General features: G+C 40.9%; 1 protein-coding gene across 1 annotated transcript in view; it reads right to left on the bottom strand.

The window, feature by feature from the left end:
* LOC101348876 (monocarboxylate transporter 1) overlaps positions 1 to 11,798 on the bottom strand; it is a 47,838-nt gene extending 36,040 nt beyond the window's left edge. The window contains exon 1 of the mRNA XM_004380393.2: positions 11,643 to 11,798. The gene's annotated coding sequence lies outside the window, so the exon portion shown is untranslated. The remainder of the gene's footprint in view (positions 1 to 11,642) is intronic.
* Between the last annotated feature and the right edge of the window lie 7,388 nt (positions 11,799 to 19,186).

Raw genomic sequence — 19,186 nt, 5'->3', positions numbered from 1 at the left:
TTAAATTACCTTTTCAATCTCTTCTCTTGTTATGGGTCTGTTCAGATTTTCAACTTCAGTTTGTGTTAGTTTGGGTAGGTAGTGTGTTTCTAGAAATTTGTCTATTTCCTCTAGGTCTTCAAATTTGTTGGAGTATAGGTTTTCACAGTCTTCTGTTATGATCCTTTTTATTTCAGTTGAGTGTGTTGTAATGTCGCCCATTTTATTTCTTATTTGGGTTATTTGTGTCCTCTCTCCTGCTTTTCTTTTGCTAATTTGGGCAATGGTTTGTCAATTTTGTTGATCCTCTCAAAGAACCAACTTATGGTTTTGTTGATTCTTTCCACTGTTTTTCTATTCTCTATTTCATTTATTTCTGCTCTGAACTTTATTATTTCCTTTCTTCTGGCTGTGGGCTTCATTTGCTGTTCTCTATTTGTTCACGTTGTATAGCTAATGTTTTGATTTTGTCTCTTTCTTCTTTTTTTGATGTATCTATTGCTATAAATTGATTAATTCTCTATTCTCATCTATACATAACTTCCTAAGTCTCATCCTGCCTTCTTTTGCTACTTCACCCTTTTCTACTATCCAGGCACACTGTGATAACTTTATGAGTCCTACAATCTCAAGAAACAAGGGTTAGTTCTTATTACAGCAATAAAGTAATAAAGGTATTCTCTGTTAGCTAAAATTCATACAAAAAGCATAATTTCAGGATCACAGGGCCCAAAGGAGAACAACTGTTAATGTTCTAAATCATCAAATTTCATTTGATTGTGTTCACAATTACGATTTTTAAATAATAAAACACAACATAGGACTGTAAAATCATTTTAAAAAAGTATTATCAGGATACATACCAAACTCTTCTTTTTTTGCCATTTATTCAACTATGCATAAATGTTAGGAAAGAAGCAGTAAACAAGACAGACATGGCCCCTGCCCTCAGGATCTTAGATTCCGGTAAAGAAAAATAAACAGATAAGCAAATTAAGTGAGCTAAGTTAATATGCTCTGATAAGTATACATAAAACTTTACATTTGTTTGGAGGTTGGGAGGGGAAGATAATATCCTCTTTCCACATGCCTATGTTGTTTGACTTGTTCCAATGAGTGTGTGTTACTTTATAATAAAGAAAAAACAAAGCAGCAAGGTTTTAAAAGATGACAAGTTTTACATGCTCACTACAGAACAAACAGAAGATAAAATATGTGAATAGAAAATAAAATGTACCAGTCACCCTACCATCCTCACGTAAGTTACAAACTTTTTGGTATAAATTCTCTTAGACTTACTTCTAGGAAGCTGTTGCTGTTGAGTTGATTCCAACTTATGGTGACCATGTGTTTCAGAGCAGAACTGTGCTCTACAGGCTTTTCAGTAGTTGTGATCTCATGGAAGGATCGGAGGCAACACTCGGTGGATTTAAACTATCAACTTTTCAGTTAGTAGCTTAACACAAACTGTCTGCACCACCCAGGGACCTTTCTTACAAGATATCCGTACATGAACATAACTATAAACATGGAAGTGCGTTATATGCTTTATAGTCTGATTTTTCATTTACTATCAGAAACATAAAAGGGTGATAAATGTGGAACAGAATTTTAAATTCTCATGGAATCTAGACTTTCTGGAGCCAATGAGACTGGAAGAACCCCTGAAACTACTGCCCTGAGATAACCCTTAAACCAAAAATATTCTCTGAAGTCTTCTTTAAACCAAACAGTAGTTTAACTTAATTAGTAAAGAATGTCATCCTTGAGCACTGTGATCTTTAAAGAACTATCTATGTGGGATCAAGCTGACAATAGCAATTCAAACAGCCAGATATGAAGCTTGGGGGCAATGAGTTCTTCAATGGGAGGGGAACAACTCAGAAAAGGAGGGTGAGAATGGTTGCACAACTTGAAGAATGTAATCAACGTCACTGAATTGTACATATAGAAATTGTTGAAGTTGTTTGTGTTTTCCTGAGTATATTTTCAACAATAAAAAAGCAGAACCTAAAAAAATATCAGAAACAGTTTTTGACATGTGTCTAGTTCTACAATATTATTTTTTAAATAGGAGCATTCTACCATTTGGAAAAAACTGCCTATTGTTGAATACTTAGGTTGTAGGTTATTCAGGGCTGAGTAATAAGATTCTTAGATAAAAGTTAGACAGCTGGTAAAAAGTAGTGGCAAATTCATTTTCACTTTTCACTGTAAATCCCCAACTTCCAGAACATCCTCCCACCTCAATGTACCACAATCCTACGCTACTCTTCAAGGCTATGCCTTAAAAAAACCAAACTTGTTGCCACCAAGTCAACTCCAACTCATAGTGACCCTATAGGATAGACTAGATCTACCCCACAAGGTTTCCAAGGCTGTGATCTTCACGGAAGCACACTGCCACATCTTTCTCCTGAGGAGCAGCTCGTGGGTTCAATCTGCCGACCATTTGGTTAACAGCTGAGCGCTTAACCACTGCACCACCAGGGCTCTTTTGATCACACCTTAGAGAAGTTAAATTACAGTACAAACGTAAAGATTGTAGAAAACAATACCATAATTACCCAAAACAAAAACTATGAAGTGTGTTTACTTCTCTTTAATTCTGGGGCTAAAGGATAAGTGCATTTACTTATACCAGAGTGCAGAGGCAGATGGGAATGTTCAGGGATTATGAAAATAACTGCTATGGATTTCAAAGCTTTAAGAGCAGTTAGCAGAATTAATTCCTCATTACATTAGTCACATTAAATGTATACTCACAAGTTTCCTTTTCCTTAATACATCGGTATAATTAGCACTTCTTACGCTTATTAGCAAAGACTGAGAATTTTTTTTTTTTTTTTTTGTCTTACAAGTCAAAGAGGAAATAAGGAAGGGGAAAATAAAGAGATAATCTGATAAGGTACAGTGTGAAAGAGCTGGAAGTAGAGGAGGGTAAGGTAAGGGACTTTTAAAGAATTTATGCATAGCTCGTAATGTAATCATACTTCAGGTACTCTAAACAATGACTAAGCAAACAAGAAAGTCAACTGCGTGATTCCTAGGAAATTAAGGCCATTAAAGGGCACCCTTGCACTTGAACACCTCAGTCCTAAAGATAAAGCCAGAAACAAACAAGCGTAGAAAGATAGTACAATTTTGTTCCAAATTCACAAATTGATGTGATACAAAAGAAGGATTATCTTTCACTGACTGATATTTCCATAATTCTAATTTTATCTCACACAAAGTTTCTACTCCAGCCCATCAATATCCTTATTGTTCCCTGGTAAGGTGCACCTATGACATCTCACTCAGAGATTCTTGTATATCACTTTCAAAGCTCTAAGGTAATAGGCTGTACATCTATTTATCTCTTTGTAATAGTCCCCTGATTACTTTAGGTGTGTGCTTTTAGATTATGAATTATTCAGGACAGAGGCTGTTCCTCCTATTTCTTAAAATTAACCCCTATGGCCAAATGCAGGTAGCAATAGATGAACTTCAAGGAATCTGGTTTTCCTAGTTTTTGAGAAGTAGAGATAAATATGAAACCAGAAGAAAAAAAAAAAAAACCTCCAGTGATGCCATGCTTTCTACACCTACTGCCTTCTAAAGCAAAGAGGCAAAAGAAGTATTTTTTTAAAAAAAAGAAAAAAAATACTGAAATCAACTTTTGGCACATAGAACTTATCTGCTCAGTATTACTTTCTGAGCTATTACTATATCAGCAGATTTTGCCTTCTTCCCACAGATTGGAAACTAGCTATTTTCTATACTGAGAACAAGCCCTGTCCCCTTTCACATGTTAACTTATTTCTTGCTTGGGCAAGAGTTTCCAAATACAGATGTTTCACATTTTATAAAACCTAACAATGTGAGAAGTAGTGAAGAAAGGGAAATTGGAGGCTTTGCCTTCAAAGAAGGGTTTTGGTTAACAGCCTAGGAAACCCACGGGGCAGTTCTACTCTGTTCCACAGGGTCGCTGTGAGTTGGAATTGACTCAATGGCACACAACAACAACGGCAATGAAATAACGGACCTAGACTATTAATACTGCACAAAGAGGGACAATCAAACATCATATGCCTCCTGATGGAAGCACACCCCACCCCTCATGAATTATACTTGCCCTCTCCCCCCATTCTCTCTCTTCTCCAAAATCAGACCTGAACTGATCCCTAAATTTGATCAAAATCTTTAACTTTAGTTACCAATTTATAGGAAATACAGGGATAGGACAATAGACAGACGGATAAACTAGTACATGTTGTTAATACTATAACAGAGGGACACATCCAGCAAAACCCAGAATGAGGGGAACTGCAGAAAAATAACCTGGTTCCAGAAACAAACAAATTACAAGTAAAATAAGAAAGGGGGAACCTGTAAATTAAAAGACTTAGAAGACATACCAATCAAATGTAATGCGTGACTTTGTTTGGATCCCAAATAAAACAAACCAATTATTAAAGAACCATTTAGGAAAATCTGAATACTGAATGGATATTTGGTGATGTTAATGTTTAAAGGCCCCTGCCTGGGTGGTGGCCCAGTGGTTAAGAGCTCGACTGCTAACCAAAAGGTCTGCATGTTCAACTCGATGGCAACGGGTTTGGTTTTCTGAGTTTTTTCTGGATGGCACAAAAGATTTGCTCTAGCTACTAGCCTAAAGGTTGGCGGTTCGAACCCACCCAGTGGCACTGCAGAAGAAAGGCCTAACAAAAACCCTATGCAGCAGTTCTACTCTGTAATACATGGGTTTACCATGAGTTGGAATTAACTCAATGGCGACAGGTTGAGTTTTTTCTTTTTTACTGTAGTGTGGTGAAATGAGTTCCTTTATGTGGTCTTTTGCCTTGGTTTTTTTTTGAAAAACAGCTTGAGAAATTTTTCCCCTAAACTCTGAGGAGTTACTTTTGCCTTAGTCTTCTACTCCAGAGGATTTGTTACTTTTGTCCAGGTTGACTGACATTTCCTGGGTAAACTATAAACAATTTGTGGTTTGATACTTTTTGTCTTGTCTTGGGCTGCAGCCTGCACTGATTGGTTTGCACCTTGTAGGGACTGGTCAATAGACTATGCAAATGAAGCATCCGTAGCCTACTATGCAAATGAAGTATCTGTAGCCTACTATGCAAATGAAGTATCTGTAGCCTACTATGCAAATGAAGTATCTGTAGCCTACTATGCAAATGAAGTATCTGTAGCCTACTATACAAATGAAGTGTCTGTGGCCTACCAAGAGAGTACTGGTCAGTTTGTGGTCCTGGTGGTGGTGGGGCATGCCATGAAACTGACGCAGAGTTTGTGTATACATGCAGCACCCCACAAAGGTTTTTTAGAGACAGAAAGAAGCAGGAAGAGAAGCAACAGGAAGCAGCAGAAGGAAGAGGGAGAAATGAGAGAAGCAGAGAGATGGGAGGCAAGGAATCTCCTAAAAGTGCTGTAACACCGAAGACAGCAACAGGTCCAGAAAGGACCCAGTGGCAGAGCCAGTGGCAACAGATGGCAGGGCCAAGGAAAGCCTGTCCTCAGGGGGTCCAGAGGAGGTCTGCACGACTGAGAGGAGTTGAGAAAGCTGTCCTGTACTGAAAAAGGGAGACTGCCTACATATTTCCTGATCCTGAGTTGTAGCCTACTGATCCTAATCCCAAATTGTACCCGTTACTTCCTTAATAAACCACTTAACTGTAAGTATGATCTGTGAGTTCTGTGTGGTCACTGCAACAGATTATCAACCCCAGAAGAGAAGTACAGAGTGCCATAGGAGGAACGGCTGGTATCAGAATTGGTAAAAACATTGGAGAGTAGAGGTATGTCTGACCTCTACCTCACAGGGATCAGCCTTGGGCTGATCTTGATCCACGTTATCCCTGTTGAAGTTAGACAGGTTCTGAAGACACTATCAGTACTAGTCCCACTTTACATGTGGTTATGACTTTTTTATAGCAGCTTTATTAAGATACCATTCACATATCATAGGTATATTCAGAGTTATACAACCATTATCACTAATTCCAAAACACTGACATCACTCCAAAGATAAATCCTGTGTTAAGCAGTCACTCCCTGATCTCCCCCCAGCCCCTGGTAATTACTAATCTCCTTTCTGTCTCTATGGATTTGCCTATTCTGTACATTTCATATAAACATAATCACATTTGTGACTGGCTTCTTTCACTCAGCGCAATGTTTTCAGGGTTCATCCATGCTGTAGAATGTATCAGTGCAGGCAGTCCCCAACTTACGATGGGGTTCTGATCTGACGACTCTGCTGTAAGTCAGTTTTGATGTAAGTTGAATACTTCATTTTTTTTAGTTTTCATTATTACTGCCTTTTATTATCAGTATCTTTATAAATCCAATCTTTGTCTTTGGGGTTGGAAACATTACATATAAACATCTTTGAACATCTGAGAATGACATCAGTAAATTACGCGCTGCAACGCTGTATGTAGTACATATTACTAACAATAAATAACAGGTACAAAAAAAAATTAGACAGTTATAAGTGTGGTTCGTCGTAACTTGAATACGCTATAAGTTGGGGACTACCTGTACTTCATTCCTTGTTATGGCTGAATAATAATCCATTGAATAGATATACCACATTTTGTTTATCCAGTTGATGGGCATTTGGATTATTTCCAGTATTTGGCTATTATGAATAATGCTACGGTGAACACTGGCGTACGTGTCTGTGAGTCTCTGCTTTCAATTCTTTTGGGTGCATACTTAGTGGTGCAATTGCTGGGTCATACGGTAACTCTGTTTAACTGTTTGGGGAACTGCCAGACTGTTTTCCAAAGCAGCTGCACAATTTTACATTCCCACCATCAGTGTATGAGTATTCCAATTTCTCCACATTCTCATCAACACTTGTTATTACCTGTCTTTTCAGTTATATCCATCCTGATGGGTGTGAAGTGGTATCTTATTGTGGGTTTAATTTGCATTTCCATGATGACTAATGATGTAGAGCATCTTTTCACGTACTTACCGGCCATTTATACATTTTCTTTGGAGGACTGTCTATTCAGATCCTCTGCCCATTTTTAAATTGGGTTATTTATTTTGTATTATCAAGTTGTAAGTGTTCTGTATATATTCTAGATACAAGTCCCTTATCAGTTATATGATTTGCAAAAATTTTCTCCCATACTGTGGCTGGTCTTTTCACTTTTTTGATGTGTACGCTGAAGCACAAAAGCTCTTAAATCTGAAATCCCATTTATCTATTTTCTTTGGTTATTTATGCTTTTGATGTTATATCTAAGAAATCGCTGTCTAACCGAAGGTCACAAAGAATTACACTTATGTTTCCTCCTAAGGGTTTTATAGTTTCAGCTCTTACATTTAGGTCTTTAATCCATTTGAGTTAATTTTTTTGTATACGGAGTGAGGTTGGGGTCTAACTTTCTTCTTTTCTCTGTGGCTATCCAGTTGCTGCATTACCATTTGTTGAAGAGGCTATTCTTTTCTCACTGAATTGTCTTGGTACTCTTGTTGAAAATCAACTGACCATTAATGTGAAGGTTTACTTCTGGTCCACAGCATTTTTAGCTGACAGAAAAGAACAGTCAGATGGAGGGCCCACAACAGTCCTCACATCTCAGGCTAGCACATCCAGAGGCCTCCTATTCTTCCACTTTGCAGAGAAAGGGCCACAACCCAGGGAAACAGTGGTCACTGAAATTAGGTCAAATGACCCAACCCAGGAGCAAATCATAAGGAAAAGTTGCACTTGTTTCCAGAACCAACCTTCCTTTCTCTGGAAAATTTCACTTCAAGGTAGACACCACCCCTCTTTCTGAGCACCCCACTCCTTTTTTTTTTTTAACATTTTATGTTTACAGAGCAAATTAGTTTCCCAATCAATTTATACACATCTTGTTTCATGACACTGGCTGCAAACCCCTGAGTGTGTCAGCACTCTCCCCACTTCCTCCCTAGGTTCCCTGTGTCCATGAGCTCAGCTTTCCTGCCCCACCTTCCTTCCGAACTTTGCTTTTGGGGAAATGCTGCCCTTTAGGTCTCATATAGTTGATTGTTCTGAGGTATACATTCCTCACTGGTGTTACTGTTCATTTTATAGGCCTGTCTATTGTATGACTATAATGTGATCTCCAGGAACAATTTCAAGTTTGAAGGTGTCTAATGGCCATAGTCTGGGGGTTCCACAAGTCTCTATCAAACCAGTAAGTCTGGTCTTATTTATGAGTTTGAATTTTGTTCTACATTTCTCTCCCACTGTGACCATGACCTACTATTGTGGTCTCAGTCAGAGCAGTCGGTAGTGGTAGCCGAGCACCGTGTATTTCTTCTGGGCTCAGACTAGTGGAGGCTATGGCTCATGTGGTCCATTAGTCCTTTGGACTAATTGTTTCCTTGAGTCTTTGGTTTTCTTCACTGTTCTCTGCTCCGGATAGGAAGAAACCAGTTGTTGCATCTTAAATGGCTGCTCGTGAGCTTTTAAGACCCCAGCTGCTACTCACCAAGGTAGGGTGTAGAACATTATCTATACTGATTACGATATGACAATTGACCTAGATGTCCCCCGAGACTATGGTCCCTAGCCCTCAAACCAAGTATCTCAGTCCCAGGAGGTGGTGGTTATGATTTTTTAAAGAGTCGAATTTATGCCAGATATATACTGAAATATTTATCTGTGCTTGGAATGCTCTTTCCACCCACCATCACTCTCTTGCCTAGCTAGCTCCTATTCATCCTTCAGGTCTCAGGTTAAATAACCATTTTCTCACAGAGGCCTACCCACATTGCTTCTATACCAAGTTGGGTGTATTCTCACACCTACACAATACAGTATTTGTTCCCAAAGGAACTTGTACTTTCCCTGTCATAACACTTGCTGTTGTTAGCTGCCATCAAGTTGGGCCCAATTCATGGCGACCATGCACAATGGGATCTGACTGTTGTGATCCACAGGGTTTTCACTGGCTGATTTTCAGAAGCAGATCACCAGGCCTTTCTTCCTAGTCTGGAAGCTCCACTAAAACCTGTTTTTAGCATTGGAGCAATACTCAAGCCTCCAGATGGGTGGTGACTTTACTGCACAGAAAGTGAGAATTTCTATCAGTGAACCACCACTGCCCCCATAACACTCATTGTTTATAAAGAGTACTTGTTGTAGTAATGATATATTGGTCTGTTTTTCAGCTAGACTATAAACTCTGGGAGGGCAAGGGCTGAACTTTGTTCACTGCTGAACCCTGAGTCTCTCATACCACCTGGTAACCCAAACCCGTTGCCGTCGAGTCAATTCCAACTCATAGTGAGCCTACAGGACAGAGTAGAACCGCTCCATAGGGTTTCCAAGGAGCGGCTGGTGGATTCAAACTGTCGACCTTTTGATTAGCAGCGGAGCTCTTAACCACTGCACCATCAGGGCTGGTAGTGCCTGGTAGTCAATAACAAATTGCTGAATATACAGTGAAACCTGTGAGGGCTGGAACTCGACGAGACTGCTGTTTTCCCGAGTCTCACAAGTTTTCCACCTTTGACAGGGTGCAGTCTTTCCACTTTTCTATCACTCTCTATTAGTGGAAAATATTTGAGTTTTTCTTCTCTGACAGGTTTCCACCTTACACGGGCTCCAGCTTTCACAGGTTTTACTGTATAAAAATTCACAACTCTCCAGACCAAGTTTTACTCATACCCACATTCCAGGTTCCTAGTCCTTGTCTGCAACAAAAACAGACTGCCATATAGGCATTTACAGAGACCTGAATTTTATATAGAAATGTATATTATCACGTGAATTGAAAAACACAATGGAAATGAAAGACATAAGCTGGGAAACGCTCTCATTCTAAAAATCTATTTTCAGTCTGAAATAATTTGGATCCATATTTAAAACTTTAAGAGAAAGCTCTGGAGTGCCAATCTGATAAAATGGCCAAGTGTCTGAATCAGAAAACAGTCAGTTCCCATAAAACCACTAACAAATTTTCAGACTTAAGATGATGTCACTTAACCTCGCCAGCCTCAGTTTCCTTTATCTGTAAAATAAGGGAATTGGACTAGATGGTCATTAAGATCCTTTCCAGAGCTAATATTACATGCCTTAATATTTAGAAGACCAGGAGATATATAAACTATTGAAACAATAATCGGTTAGTTTCATCCTATGGTGATATGATCTTTTTTTTGTTTTTTAATCTGTTTAGGGATGTTACAGCCTATTATGTTAAGCTTACAACTAAACTTTTAAACCTACTCAGGCACAAAAATCTCACAAAATGCTTCCCAGATCATTAATGTGCATATTTAACAAGAGTCATTGCAGTCCCATGAAAGAACACCATCTATCTAAAGCCAAAATTACCGAAGTATGTTCAATTTTTGTGTGAATAACACTTACCCACTATTTGTTTTAAGGGCTAGATCTCTTGAATTTTTGATAATTTCCATGGTAATTTGAAGCCAAAGTTGTACTCCAAGGTATAAGGGTGTAACTTGGATATATGGGTACTATATAAAGCCTACACAAAAAGTTTAAAAGTCTTGTTTGGTGTCACTGGGCTGGTAGTTGACATCAGAAATTGATTGGTTAATGCCTACTCACACACTTCCAAACTCAGAGTTCACTCCATCCTGAAATTCCAGTAGTAACTAATCCCACATTTGTTTTACCAGAGCACTGATAATGTAAACATTTTATTTCAAAACGAGTCATTTAAAAAAAAAAAAAAAAACTAGGCATGGTAAATAAAGTCGCTTGTAAACATTTTACTGTTATCAGTAGACGCCCAGTTTCTAATCAGTCACTGGAAACTTGGGATAAAGACTAAAAGTAGTAACATATTTCTTGGTTTAGAGTAATTACAAACTAGTTTTGGCAACTGCTTGCGGCACTCAGTCATGACAAAGAAACGAAATGTTAAAATGCACACGGGGAAAAAGATGTTCTTGGAACAAAAAGAGTGCATTTGACGAAACGTAACGCTATCTTTCAGGGCTGCCTTAAATCCAGGTACGGGAGGGTGCTGGGGAGAACGTTCTGCAGCCACAGGTTGAATGACAAAGAGCCCCCTCAGCACCAGTCCCGGGAGTCTCCAGGCTGCACTGTCTCCTCTGCAAAATCCACTAAAACCCTGCAGTCACGCCTCTGCTACAAGGAATGCAGCTCCCCTGAACCACTATCGCCAAGTCCCACGTGGGAAAGGATCGGCCAGTCGAGAAGGTTGGGTGGGCATGCCACGAGTTCAAAATAACTCCTACCCCAAGCCCCTTTCCTCCGAGCAGAACGCGGCCGGGAGACTCTGGAAGTACCACGTGAGTCAGCCCCACGTTGTCTGTTTTGCAGATAATAAGCATCTTTTGAGAAGCCCATTGAAGACTAGAGGGGAAGTGACTTCCCCAAGGTCAGCAGGCACCAGGACACAATTCCTCGGCCGGGCCGGTGGCCGGCACCTGACTGCTGGCCCCGCGGCTTGTTTGGGAGAGGCACTGTGCCCAGCGCCTCAAGGTCCCCTTCACCAACGCTGCCCTCCGGGGCCGCTCTGCCGCAGCCTGCGGCCACAGTGACCTCCGCCGGGCCGCCTCTCATCCCCGAGACGAACGTCTCTGCTTTCCCTAGCTTCCCTCCGACCCCAAGGCAGTGAGGGCACCCCCGGGGGCCGCGCCGCTGCGCCTTGGGCCGTTACCCAACTAACCGTTAAGTGCGAGGCTAGCAGCGCTGAGCGTGTGTGTGATGCGGCGGCGCAGGCTGGAGTTCCGCGGGGTCCAGAGTCTGGGTTGCCTTCCTTGCAGCTGCCTCCTTGGTGCGCTGGACACTCACGCGGCCAGCAAGTCACGTAGCAGCTCACCAGACACTTTGTCTGCCCCGGCCCTCGCGGCTGCCTTTTAAGGAGCCGGGACGCGAGCATGCGCACAGGGGGCGGAGTCCGCCCTCCGGGTCCCCTCCCCGCTACACATACACGCGAACACCGACTCGCGCCTCCACGTTCTCTTCGCCAGCTCGCGCGCGCCGGCGCCCCCTCCCCGCCACGTGATGGCGGCGGAGCGAGCCCTGGGCGCAGCGCCCTCACTGTGTCGCGCGGATGGAGCCGCAGCGCTCGAGTAGCGCATCTCCGGCCCAACTCGCACCCTCGTCTCGTCTCTCGGCGGATTGGCAGAGAAAAGGGAAAAGCCGCCAAGGACAGAGGGATGCCGCGTGCTTCCAGGGGCCTGACTCTGAGGTGTGGGGGACGATGGGAGCACGGAATAGGAGGGGAAGTGACTGGAAGAGGAGCGACTAACCAGAAGTTGAATGGGGCGCGAATGCAGCTTCAACGCGGGAAAGGCCGAGGGGCTGCTGACTAAGATCCCTGACTGGACTCGGATGTGTTTGGATTCCAATCCCGGCCTTGCCATTGTAGTTAAGTGACGTCGGGGAAGTTAGTCAAGCCCTCAGGGCCCGTTTCCTCATCCTTAAAATGGCAACAGTAATAGAACCGACCTCATAGGCTTGTCAGGAGGTTTTGATGAGAGAATTTATGGAACTTATTTACCACAGAACCTGGCCTGTGACATTTGATGAATGATGGGTGTTCGGAAAGCCAGATGTCAGGAAAGAAGGACAGGTAAGAGGGTGGAGAGACTGGCCCGATGGGATAGGATGTGAATGCAGAGAGACCAAGTTCTTACGGACATTGAGTATTTGAGACATACAGGTAACAACTAGGGGTGGGGGAGGGCTGTTATAATCTAAGCACTTCACCTGGATTATCTTGTATAATTGTCACAACACTATGAAGTAAATACTAATAACATTTATGAATAAGAGACTGGAGCCTCAGAGAAGTTAAGTAACTTTCCAGAGGTCACAGAGCTTGAAGTCAGACTCCAGAGCCTGATTCTGTAATGAGCTATTGTAGGGTCTTCAGCAGGTCCAGACACCAAAGTGTATCTACTGGTGTGATCAATTAATCATAGAGTATCTCTGATATTCAGGACTTTTGAGAAATAAGTGTAAGTCAAAGTCTCTTCCTTCAAAGAGCTTACAAATTCTTTAGGAAGATGGAGTCAGGCACAAATCAACGTTTGTTGAGCACTTGAAGCATGCCAACCAACCCTACCCCACCTCACCCCAACTCTCACCTCCCTTAATTCTCACAACAGCCCTGTGGAGTAGGCCTAACAGTTTCTGTTTTGCAAGTGAAGAACCTGGGATTAAGGAAGAGTGGGGATTAGGGTCTCAGATCCTGAGAGGTCTCATGTGCTTTCCTCTTCCCAGCTCAGCCTCTGTTTCACAAAGCAAAGTTTTCAGTAACAGTTCAACATATTAGTGGAAGACAGTATAGAATCCATGGCCAAGTACAGCTTATGAGCAGTAGTTGCTTCTTACCTTTGATAAAACGCAGAGAAGGGGAAGGCTGTTGAAGTATTTGGGGTGGCCGGGACTTAGAACAGCAGTCCTTTAGGATTATTAGGGTGGCAGCAACATTCAAGGTAGATAGTAGGAGAGTTTTGTTAGGGAGGCAGTGTAGGAGACTCTGGTGTCTTATAATGTGACTCAGATGGGAACTTATAAAGGCCTGAACTGTGGAATGGTAGCAGAAAGTGGTAGAGTAAGGTGATTCCCAGGAAACCTGTCAAAAGAAAGCAAAATAATGTGATGGGTTTAGAATATGGACCTGGAAGCCAGATCCCTTAGTTTCCAATTTTGACATGTGTACTTCCTAGCTGTGTGTCCTTAGGCACTTCATTTTGCCTCATTCTCCACTCTGTAAAACAAAGATAATACCTACCTCATAGAGTTGTTATGATAAGAAATATTTACTTCAGTACCTGGCACATAGTAAGCACTAAGTAAGTGTATAAACATGGAAAACCAGATTTTCCATGAAACTTGATCTTTAGGGCCCCTCACTTGAATAGACCCAAGACCTGGGAGAAGCCCTAACAATGTGGTCACAGGATCATACAATGTTGTTAATTGTAATTTTGTATTCCTTTTCTTGAAGATGGCCACCAAAACTGGATACACTTCAGGCTCCACAAAACCTCTAATTGGGAGTGTGGATGTGATAAGACTATAGACTTTGGAATCAGAATGCTTGGTCCCATAACTTACTATCCATGTTACTCTGGGCAATTAATTCACCAAACTCTTCTGAGCCTCAGTTTCCTCACAAGGTAAATTGAAAATAATACCTACCAGCCTGAGCTGCTGTGATAATCAAATGCGATAATATTTGCAAAAATGATTGGTAAAACTTGGAAAGTGCTCTGCAAGTGTTTAGAAATTATAATATTATAATTTGTCTATAATGTGAATAACAAGAAGAGATCAAAAGTATTTCCAAGGTTCTTAGCAGGAAAAGTAGAGAGGAGGATGAGCTGGGGAAGATGATGAAATAATGCAGGTAAAATTCTTGCTTTTCTGCCAGGTTTTCTCCCTGATTGAAGCCATTAGGCATTGAAGAAATAAACTAGTAAGCACAGGATCAGACTTTTCAGAGCTGGAAGGAACTTGGAGATCATCTAGCATGTCCCGTTCCCTCCCCCTGCCCCCAGCACCTTTTACAGAAATGGAAATTAAAGCACGGAGAGGCTAGAAGACTTTCCTAAGGTCACCCATCAAATGAATGGCAAGATCAGCTGAAGAATGAGCTCTCCAAGCTCCAAGTGCTCTTTACTGTACCGGGTGTAATCTTTAGCATAAAGGCATTTCTTCATGGGGTCTTTAAAAATAACTACATCAAAGCCAGAGAAGGCGTGGTGCTCTCTAGTGGCCTTCAACTTTACCACAAAATCCCCCAGATTCACATTTGTGTTTTAAAGACCAATAGAGTTTGGGTGATGGATGGTAATCTGCCTCGGAAATACCTGCTGTTGTTTGCAAGCTTGTTAAGTGAGCAAAACTTACTGAAGATTTCAAGTAAGGCAAGAGTTATAACTTTGGAAATTAGTGGCAGGGATGAGAAATGAATGCAAGTGCAAAATTTGAAAATTTATAAAAATATAGTTACTGTTGAAGCTGAATAAGTTTCTCAATTGCTTTATCCATAAAAGGAGAATAATAAAACACATTTCCTCAATTATTCTTCTATCATTTCTGTGAGGTAGGAAATAGGAATCAAACAAAACAGGAGAAGATTCTTAAACATAGCAATAATCAATTAAGAACACACATACCAAAAAAAAGTAAAATAAAATAAAATAAGAAAAAGAACACACATACCCCCAATTCATAATTTGTAGTAATGTAATAGGGACTATGGAAAATGAAATTTTCTTTTGCACCGTGTATGGAAAAAAGGATTTGCCAAGCAAATGCATAGAGTAAAGGAGGTAATCCTAAAAACATTCCTTCTTTAGAGAATCTTCTCGTTCAGAGCATCTTCTAGTTGATTCCAACGCACAGTGACCCTATAGGGCAGACTAGAGCTGCCCCCATAGGGTTTCCAGGGCTGTAGTCTTTATGGAAGCAGGCTGCCACATCTTTCTCTGGCAGAGCTGCTCATGGGTTTGAACTGCCAACCTTTCGGTTAGCAGCCGAGCTGTTAACCACTGCGCCACCAGGGCTCCTTTCTTCAACAACTAGTTTGACATTATATGGTCATTGTAGTTCTGCTGCTTCCCAAGGGCTGAGTCTGGACCTAGGAGGAGCTTGCCACTCTGAAGGAAGACTAAGCTGGAACTCAGTGTTGGTGAGATGCATTCCAAGCCCCTCCCTGACCTCTCCCATTTCTCCTCAGTTGGTAAATTCTAACCCTTATCTCACCTGTCTTGCACCAGGCCCTACACTTGGCACCCTTATCAGTTGGCTTCTCTGCTGGTAGGAGATGATTTGGTCAGAAACAGTTTGGTAGAAAACAAATTGGTTGCAATAAAAATTTGCTTAACTGGACAAATGAGCAAAAAATAAATATTTCCAACCACTGGCTGTTTGTCTGTTTGGTAATTTTGGTAGCTAAGGATTTGCTTTACTGCTTCTTTGGGTCTTTGAGAATTTTTTTGGTACATACACATAAATATGTGTTTTCCAACGAATCATACTATACGTACTGTTTGCTACATATATTTTATGTTCTCAATGGCTTGATAGTTTGGATAGAAAATAATTAAATCCTATTGTGGGACATTAACATTGTTTCTTAATAATTGTCTGAAAATTAATTTGAATCAAAAAGCACAAATGTTAAGAAAAATAAAAAATTACAATAAACTGACAATGATGCTTAAAGACTTTAAAGATGACAAAACAATCCATATGGAAAACAAGTAGCTGGGAATATTCTTTTTTGACCTATTTATTCTCTAATTCAACTGGTTTTGAAACAAATTACCTGAAGCTGTCTTTATCTATGGAAGTCCAGTTCTCACACCCTTACTCCATTCTTGGTCTGATAGAGCTTCTCTCCCACTCCTATCTCTACCAGGACAGGGACAGTTTTGGCCTACATTCATTGTAACCTACATCACTTTTTAGAATTGTCCCTAGTTAGCATTCCTTCCAAGGAGCCCTGGTGGCCCAATGGTGGACAGTTCGAACCCACCAGCTGCTCCTCTGGAGAAAAGACATGGTGATCTGCTCCTGTAAATATTACAGCCTAGCAAACCATATGGGGCAGTTCTACTCTGGGGTCACTATGAGTTGGAATTGACCCCAGGCATACAACAACAGCATTCCTTCCAGGCATGGTCCTACATATTTGCCAGACAAGTATTCTTTCTTGACCCTAACTACTGAAGTCTTAACCCTGAGCGTGTTCATTCATTCATACTGTAGTATTGCAGTGTTTCATACAGTCAAGTGTTCTAGGTAGTCAGAGGGAAGGAGAGAAGGAATCAATAATAATAATGACAATAATAAAGCTAAAATTTATGAAGTACTTACTGTATGCCAAGCATTGCTGTAAGCACTTTACATGTATTAACTCATTTAATCTTCATAAAAACTATAAACTAGGCACTATTATAATCCTTCAGGTAACTGAGATACAGAGAAGTTAAGTAACTTGCCCAAGGTCACATAATCCTATTGTCTGAGGTCATCAGGAAGTAGTCATCATTTAGTTCTCACCAAAATACATGAGTAGATAAATCTCCTGAAGTATTCTTTAAACCAAACAATAGCCTAGGTTAATTAGTAAAGAATGTCTGCCTTGAGTATTTTGCTCATTTAAGAACTATCTATATGAGATCAAATTGACAACAGCAACTTGAAAGATTAGATAGGAAATTTAGGGGGAGTTTATGTTAATGGGGGAGGAACAATTTGGAAAAGGAGGGTGAGAATGGTTGTGCAACTTGAAGAATGTAATCAATGTCAGAAATTGTTGAATAGGTGTTTTATGTTCTGCTGTGTATATTCTTAACAACAGCAACAAATAAATTTTAAAAAAATACATGAGTAGAAATTGTCATTTGTAACTTAAATATTTAGGAAGACCCCGTACTAGGTTCATTCTACCCCTGGCAGAGCTAACCAACCTTTATAGAAGCTGTTGGTCATGAAAGCTGGCTTTGAAACCAGAAGGTGCACTGCAGGGATCTCCTCCACCCGCATCTGAGTTTTGGGTAGTTGTGAGCCTCTAGACAGCTAAGCACTTGGAAACAGTGGGCCATGTTTTTTCAACAGCTTCATTTTAAAGTTACCTATATTACAGGAAGTTCTGGGTGTCCTGGCACTCAAATTCCATGCTGTGAGATCTTTCCATGTGAGTACTTGGACCTTATGGCCCTCACCCAACAGCAGCAGCAGACAGTTGGAGGTCTTAAAGAGCTGCACGTCCAGCCTGGTATGACTCAAGATAGGGGCACATGGAGCAAAACAGGCCTCTTAGATCACAATGACTAGCTTTATATGTCCACCTGATGAGGGAGCCATCCCTGGATAGTCCACGTGGATCTGATACTGCTGTACTAGTGAACAAAATGGTGCTTAAATAAAGCATAGAATTCAATTTGTTAACTTCTGAGAGCCCCAAATCTGCCATGATGCCCTTCACCACATATATCTGTAACACCTGTTCCCAGGTGAGATCCAGGGACTATCAAAACCACTTCTGAGCTCTGTATTAATTTAAGCCTCCTCCCACCTTACCTTTTGTACAAATCAATGGGTTCAGATGTTAATGCCTGTTGCATCGTACTCTGATAGGGTTATCTTTTTGCGATTATAGAATAAGGTCATACCCCGGTGGCTAGGGTGTAAAAGTTTCCTTGAAGAAGGTGAATATTCTCATTGTTACTCATTCAAAGAAGAAGAGAATCCTCATACAGGAAAAACTTGGTACATGGACCAGGTGAAAGGTGACACTCTCTGAAATTAGGATCTAGACTTGGAGGAGTTAAGAACTGTTGAGGCCCCAGAAAACATGGCCCCCGGACTCTCTGTTAGCCTAGAACTGAAACGATTCCCGAAGCCAATTCTGCAGACATAGATTAGACTGGACTATAAGACAAAATGATACTAGTGAAGAGAGTGCTTCTTAGCTCAAGTAGATACATGAGACTAAATGGCCAGCTCCTGTCCGGAGGCGAGATGAGAAGGCAAACAAGGGACAGGAGCTGGCTGAACAGACATGGGAAATCCAGGGTGGAAAGGAGGAGTGTGCTGTCACGTTATAGGGAGAGCAAATAGGGTCACATAACAATGTGCGTATAAATTTTTGTATGAGAAACTAACTTAGCTGTAAACTTTCACTTAAAGCACAATTTTAAAAAAACTGTTGAGGGCCTTCTCAGTGATACAGGGAAAACTGGTGTCTGCCACAGAGCTGTCTACTAGGTGCCAGTCAAAGAGACTTTCCTGGACACCTAAAACTGAAGGTAAATAGTCATGTTTTTTAAGTCCATCTACGTGTGCATCACTCTCTGTTTCATTTTCTCTATTTATCCCTGAGCTCAAGTTTAATATAAATCAAGAATTTGAACTCAAATGCCTTCAAGTATTGGAAAAATAAATCAGCCCCAAATAAAATAACAAGTGGTGGCAGTGTGGTAAAGGAGAGTCCATGCCCATCTCTAGGCAGCCGAATTCAGATGTTTTAAATGCACTGCATGAAGCACTTCTCCATACAGCACTAAGGTGCTGTCAAGTTTGCTTGACGTTTTCACATAATACATACTCAATAAATGAAAGGAAAAAACAATTCTTACAGCTTTTAATACTTTATTTTTAATCAATATAAAGGGAAAAACAATTACAGAAAATTGTGTGAGGGATAGAAAGTGAAAAATGAGCAGGCAGATGGGGGAATGTGGC

Source organism: Trichechus manatus, unplaced genomic scaffold (assembly GCF_000243295.1).
Source record: "Trichechus manatus latirostris isolate Lorelei unplaced genomic scaffold, TriManLat1.0 scaffold00073, whole genome shotgun sequence".
Classification (NCBI taxonomy): domain Eukaryota; kingdom Metazoa; phylum Chordata; class Mammalia; order Sirenia; family Trichechidae; genus Trichechus; species Trichechus manatus.
Note: the sequence above shows the minus strand (reverse complement) of the source record. Positions and strands in the feature narration are given on the sequence as shown.